This window comes from Rutidosis leptorrhynchoides, chromosome 7, assembly GCF_046630445.1.
Source record: "Rutidosis leptorrhynchoides isolate AG116_Rl617_1_P2 chromosome 7, CSIRO_AGI_Rlap_v1, whole genome shotgun sequence".
Classification (NCBI taxonomy): domain Eukaryota; kingdom Viridiplantae; phylum Streptophyta; class Magnoliopsida; order Asterales; family Asteraceae; genus Rutidosis; species Rutidosis leptorrhynchoides.
In genome coordinates this window covers 12,385,346-12,392,606 of record NC_092339.1, presented here as the reverse complement: position 1 = coordinate 12,392,606, position 7,261 = coordinate 12,385,346, and the positions used below count along the sequence as shown (strand labels likewise).

The window sequence follows — 7,261 nt, the reverse complement described above, 5'->3', positions numbered from 1 at the left end:
AATTTTGGAAAGGGTAACGTATCCCCACCACCGGTCATACGTTAAGGTGCATTACTTGAAATTTCTTTAATTATCATGATTTTTAATTAATAAACGTATATAAATGGTAATTATTAAATTAAATTAATAAGTTTTAAATACAAATTCTAATAATTAAGGAAATTTCGAGTGCATTAAATGCACCTTAACGTATACCCCGTGACATACGTTAGCAAAATCCTTTTTTAAATCATTGTTGTAATTATTGTCATTTAACACTAATAAAAATGAAACTTATCTAATAAGATACTCTCATTAATAATTAAATCAATGCATAAAACAATTTTACACTAAGTTGGTATATGGAACTTATTTTCAAAAACTGATTTTCACTCTTATTAAACATGAAAACGAAACTCAAATGAGGTCCCTTTGAAATTCAAATTCCATCAAGTCAATTAAGCATTCTTGTAAAATTCCATGATACAAAAATTTGAAATCGTGCAAATGATTTCCATGGAAGTGAACTCTGCTTGTTTGGCCAAAGTGTTGTATTCATTTAGAGATCGCTCTATGCCTCTATACCACCAGGAGTAACCATCATCGTAAACATATCAAGGGCGATAGTATTCTTATAAACTTGATCATCAATACTACCGCTATAATCATTTTCATGGTCACGCAATATTGCTTCCACCACTACCACCTTCCCACCGTCTTGTAGCGCTGTCCAACAGTTCTTTAGAAGCTTGATGCAATAGATGTCATTCCAATCGTGAAGTATCCACTAATAAAAACAAAATTCATCGTATATTATATTATATTATAGAGTAAACTATATCGTTACCGAGTATAATTTACTACTCGTATATTATAAGATGCTAATTAACCTTATAATGTACTAACCTTCATGAAAATAACATCACCTTCCGGAACACTCTTAAACATATCACCTCCAGCTTCACACCTATAGAAAATAACGTACATATAGACCAATATTTTAAAAAAAAAAGTCTGCGCGAATTAGTTGAATTGAATACCTGGAAATGGAGGTGCATCTTTGATGACGTGGGGTAGGTCAAAAATGATTCCCTATTTCCCTTAATGTTAGGATACTTGGAAACAATAAGCTGAAGGTGTTAGAAATAAAAAGACAGCAAGATTAACTTTTACAAAAAGGGAAACATACCTTTATTTTTTCCATGATATTGTCATATAGCCGTTAGGCTATTCTCTGTATAAGTTCAGCTTTCATCTTCCAAATGTAAAACTCAATTAAGTGAAAATATTCAATACTCAAGCAAAATACAATTACAATTCTTATTTTAACATGGCATCAGAGCTTGTGTTGATGATCTAAATCATTCAATCACAGCAATTTAAATCATTTGCCTATTTTTTTTTTTCGTTTGAGTGGTTATCATGGCAGAACATGACAGCCAAACTCAACTCATTACAGAATTAACTAGCCAATTGGCTAGAATTCTCCAAACCAACAATGAAAATCAATCACAAAGGCATCCTGATTCTTTAAAAATCAGTGTTACCCTTAACAACTCAAATTATTCATTATGGTCTCGTATGATCAAGGTTGCCATCGGAGGTAAATCCGAGGCCCTCCTCAATCATTTAACCGAAGATCCACCATCAACCAACAACCAGAAGTGGAACCAGGAAGACTTGGTGGTATTTTCATGGATCATTCAAAATATAGAGCCACAAATTGCAAGCAATCTGACCCAGTTCCCTACAGCAAAAACCTTATGGAATGCCCTCATTACAACCTACAGTTCTGGTAAAGACAAACTCCAAACCTTTGATTTACATGTTAAAGCTAATAATATCAGGCAAGATGGTAAATCAACCGAAGAACTGTGGTTGAAATTGCAAGGAATCTGGGGTGAAATCGACACAAGGGATCCAAATCCCATGGAACATCCGAATGATATTGTCAAATATAACAACATCAGGTCAGAACAAAAACTTTTCCAGTTTTTAAATTCTTTAGATCATAAACATGACAATATCAAACGTGAGTTATTAAGAACCGATCCATTACCCACTGTCGAAGGAGCTTATGCTGCAATTCGAAAAGAAAATGCACACCAATTTATATTTAATAATAAAACGGATGCCTTTACCCAATCTGGCATAGCCACTGGTCTGGTAGCACCGGCATCAAAATCCAATGATTTCGACGGCCATGGTTTGCTATCAAGAAATCAACAGCGCCGGTCAGACTCCACGTCATCATCCCGAGATAAAGACAACCTTGAATGTACAAAGTGTGGTATGAAACGACATACCAGAGAACAATGCTTCAAGGTTATTGGATACCCCGATTGGTGGGCTGATAAACACAGAAAGGGAAAAGCCTCGATGGTAACGACGGCCACAACCAAGGGAAAACAGGAGGATAACGAAACCTGCACCACCACTCAAGGTGGTTTCGGTTTATTCACAGCCGAGCCACCATCATCATCATCATCATCCGGTGAAGGTAACAGGGGATTGGGATTAGGGATTAAATCCCCAAAAATCATACCCGACAAATTGAATAAAGTGGGTGGGGATAAATATGTCGATGAGTATGATGGGTTAGGAGTGTCGGTCACCAACTCAACACCCACCACCGAATTTAATTCCCCAAATTGTTTTATTGACACAAATAGTCCCTGTAATAATATAGTTGGTAATAAACAAATAAAACCTTTTTTTAAAACTAAAGATTTTAAAATTAAAAATAACGTTTCGTCAATTAATATTGTTTCAAATAAAACAAAAAGTAATGAGCGGATTATCGATTGTGGTGCCACCGATACTATGACTTTTAATAAAAATGATATTATTATAAATACGAAACCAAACAAAACCAAAATTAAAACCGCTAATGGCGGTATTATACAAGTCAAGGGCGGGGGAACAGTTGAAATCTCACCAAATTTAAAATTAAAAAACTGCCTTTATGTTCCCGATCTCTCCCATAAATTACTGTCTGTTAGTCACGTGACAAAAGAACTTAATTGTACCGTCTTATTACACCCTACATTCTGTATCTTACAGGACATCAGAACGGGGGAGATAGTTGGGCGTGGTACTGAACGGGATGGTCTATACTATGTGGATGAGGTCACTCAAGATTGTAGGATCATGCTAGCTCACGGAACTCCCGACAGACAAGCATGGTTGTGGCATAGACGTCTTGGTCATCCGTCTGCTGGATATTTACGCATTTTATTTCCTAATTTATTTTCTTCAAATAAAAGTATTGAGTGTGAAACTTGTATTTTGGCCAAAAGCCATCAAAACTCGTTTAAAACTAGTAATACAAAGACCGAACGTCCTTTTGCTTTAGTTCACTCCGATGTATGGGGACCCGCAAGGGTTAATGGGGGACACAATTTTCGATATTTTCTTTTATTTATTGATGATTGTACTCGTATGACTTGGACATATTTTTTAACTAACAAATCCGAAGTATTTGATAAATTTACTATTTTTTCAAACATGATTCAAACACAATTCCAAAGTAAAATACAAGTTTTAAGATCCGATAATGGTGGTGAATTTGTCAACAGTCAAATGCAACTCTTTTGTGAAGAAAGGGGTATTATTCATCAAACCACGTGTCCACACACACCTCAACAAAATGGGGTGGCTGAAAGAAAAAATCGTATTTTACTAGAAATAACCCGTGCTTTAATGATTGAATCTAATGTTCCAAGATCTTTTTGGCCTGAAGCTCTTGCCACTGCAACTTATCTTGTAAATAGACTCCCAACTAGAGCTTTAGAACTTAAGAACCCTCTTGAGGCCTTGACTAAATTTTATAAACCGCCATCTAATCTCACCCTAAGACCTCGAATATTTGGGTGCACGGTGTTTGTTCACATTCCTAAAATCGAACGAACCAAATTAGATGCGTGTGCTGAAAAATGTGTTTTTGTGGGATACGGGGTAAATCAAAAGGGGTATAGATGCTATAGTCCAAAAAGGAAACACATGTACACTACAATGAATTGTGATTTTTTGGAAACTGGATACTTCTATACCCAACACACAAGTCAGGGGGAGACAGACTTTGGTGACGCTGTGAGTTGGCTAGATATTCCATCATCTGAAGAAGTGACTCATCATACCACTCCACAAAGTCCTCCTCCAATCAGTACTACGGTTAATGATCTTCCCGACCATACAGAGGTAAATACCGAATCTCCTGATATTACTAATCATGAAAATTTAGAGGAGATTTTACAGGAAAATAGCGATCAAGTATATCCTGAAAATGAAACACAACAACAAGAACCGGAACGATATGTTCTTCCTCCAAGAATCAACCGAGGAATTCCTCCCAGGAGATACTCTCCTGAGAGAACTGTATCAAAATCAAGATATCCAATGGCAAATATTGCTAGAGGAAATCTATCAAAAGAAGCAACAAAGTTCACTTCCGCATTATACTCTGAAGAAATTCCAACAACGGTTGAACAAGCTCTAAAATCACCATACTGGAGGAAAGCAATGGAAGATGAAATGGAGGCTCTCAAGGTAAATAATACTTGGAAAAAATGTGTTCTTCCAGAATCAAAGAAACCAGTAGGATGTAGATGGGTATTCACAATCAAACACAAAGCCGATGGATCTGTCGAAAGATATAAAGCACGGCTTGTTGCCAAAGGGTACACTCAAACCTATGGCGTTGATTACTCAGAAACTTTCTCACCGGTTGCAAAAATTGATACTATTAGAATTCTTTTCTCCGTTGCCGCAAACAAAGACTGGCCACTTCACCAATTTGATGTTAAAAATGCTTTCCTACATGGAGAACTCAAAGAAGAAGTCTATATGGAAGGTCCTCCCGGTTTCACATCAGAATTCAAAGAAAGGGAAGTTTGTCATCTTAAAAAATCTCTTTATGGTTTAAAACAATCCCCTCGGGCTTGGTTTGGGCGTTTTACTATTGCTATGAAAAATTACGGTTTTAAACAAAGTAATTCCGACCATACTTTATTTTTAAAAAAAAGAGGAAACCTTATCACGTGTCTCATTATTTATGTTGACGACATGATTATCACAGGAAATGATCAAGAGGAAATTACAAACTTAAAAGCTAACCTTTTTAAAGAATTTGAAATGAAAGATCTCGGAGGTCTTAAATACTTTCTGGGAATCGAAGTTTTACGTTCAAAAAGGGGAATTTTTATATGTCAAAAGAAATATATACTTGATCTTCTTGCAGAAACAGGAATGGTCGACTGCAAACCCGCGAATACTCCTATGATTCCAAACCTCAGGTTATATATAGAGGATGATGCCAAAGCAGCAGATCGAATTCAATACCAAAGGATCGTGGGAAAACTTATCTACCTAGCTCACACTCGTCCAGATATATCACATGCTGTTGGAGTTGTTAGTCAATTCATGCATCAACCACAACAACACCATATGGATGCAGTATGGAGGATTATCAAATATCTAAAAGGCACTGCAGAAGATGGAGTCCTGTTCGAGAAAAACAATCATCTAGAAGCACAAATATTCACCGATGCGGGTTACGGAGGAGAAAAGGGAGATAGAAAATCAACATCCGGATACTTTGCCTTTGTTGGAGGGAATTTGGTTACTTGGAGAAGCAAGAAACAAAAGGTTGTTGCCCTGTCTAGTGCTGAAGCTGAATTTCGGGGAATTTCACGAGGTGTAACCGAGGCTTTATGGATCAAGAAACTTTTGACGGAAATTGGTTTTCCTCCTAATACCTCGATCAAGATCATGTGTGACAACGAAGCGGCAATTGCAATTTCAGAAAATCCAGTTCAACACGATCGAACCAAACATATAGAAATCGACAGACACTTCATTAAAGAAAAATTAGAAGCCGAAATCATATCTTTACCTCACGTCCGATCAGAAGACCAACTAGCAGATATCTTAACCAAGTCCGTCAACGGAAGACTTTTCAAAGGAATACTCTCCAAGTTGAACATCGGAAACCCCACTATTCAACTTGCAGGGGAGTGTTAGAAATAAAAAGACAGCAAGATTAACTTTTACAAAAAGGGAAACATACCTTTATTTTTTCCATGATATTGTCATATAGCCGTTAGGCTATTCTCTGTATAAGTTCAGCTTTCATCTTCCAAATGTAAAACTCAATTAAGTGAAAATATTCAATACTCAAGCAAAATACAATTACAATTCTTATTTTAACAGAAGGTTTGCTCCTAATCACCACCTACATCAACTAACTGTTTTGCTCCTTCAAATCCTCTGTACTTGTCATGAATGATCTTCATCACTATCATCGTATGGTTATACATGCTCGTGTTGAATTTCTCACCAAAACTCTTGTCTTTTGCACAGTATTCAAATAGACTCATCCCATGGGCCCTTTCATATGGGATCCCACCCTCAACTATTGCATCTTTCATATGATACCTATATATAATATATATAAATATAATTAAATCATAGGCGTCTTCAGGTATGGCCAATATGGTCAACCGCCCATGGCATAAATGTTTAGAGAGCCCGAAACTTTGAATACATATATATTTTTCGCAAAGTAGTTAAGTAAATTAAATTAAAATTGTCAAATAAACTCAATAAAAACTAGAAGCTTCTTGGAATAAAACACTTTGATACGGCTGTCTTGAGAACTTTTTTCATAGTGGTAAATTTTAGTATTATCTTTTTATATGTATTAACGAAATTTTTCGTGTATAAAGGCGAATTATTATTTTCGCACAGTGCCTTGTAAATAATTGAGACGACCCTAAATTGAATAAATAATCATAAGTAAAATGGTGGTAATGCAAATAGCAAGATATATAGAAGATGGATGGATAACGTCAAGTACTCACCAACAATCGACAACTACTATATCGTAGCAAACAATAAGTGATGAAGCCAAAGATGTCACATCTTCATTTTGGACAAAGTAATTGGAAACCTCATTCATGCCATATAACTTGATACATTTTCCATCTTCATCGGTTACAACATTTGATGTAAGAATCGATTGACTAGCAAGAAAACGGAGAATACGTTCAATTAAAACAGGGGTTTCAGGGGATTGTTTAGAGAGACTAGAAGCAAGATCATAACAAGAGAATTGACCACCTGGTTTCTTTGCCATTATCTCAAACAGATCAAGTTCAACCGTGGTTTTTATCACCATCGTAACAAGTATTCCCCCATTTATTTGACTCACCCTTAGTAACCCTTCTTCTTCTTTACACATCTTATCTTCCTTTTCTAAGGACCCCACTATTGAACAACTCAT

At 36.1% G+C, this 7,261-nt stretch overlaps 1 pseudogene; it reads right to left on the bottom strand.

Annotated features, from left to right (window-relative positions):
• Nucleotides 1-437: 437 nt before the first annotated feature.
• Nucleotides 438-7,261, bottom strand: LOC139858944 (caffeic acid 3-O-methyltransferase-like; annotated as a pseudogene).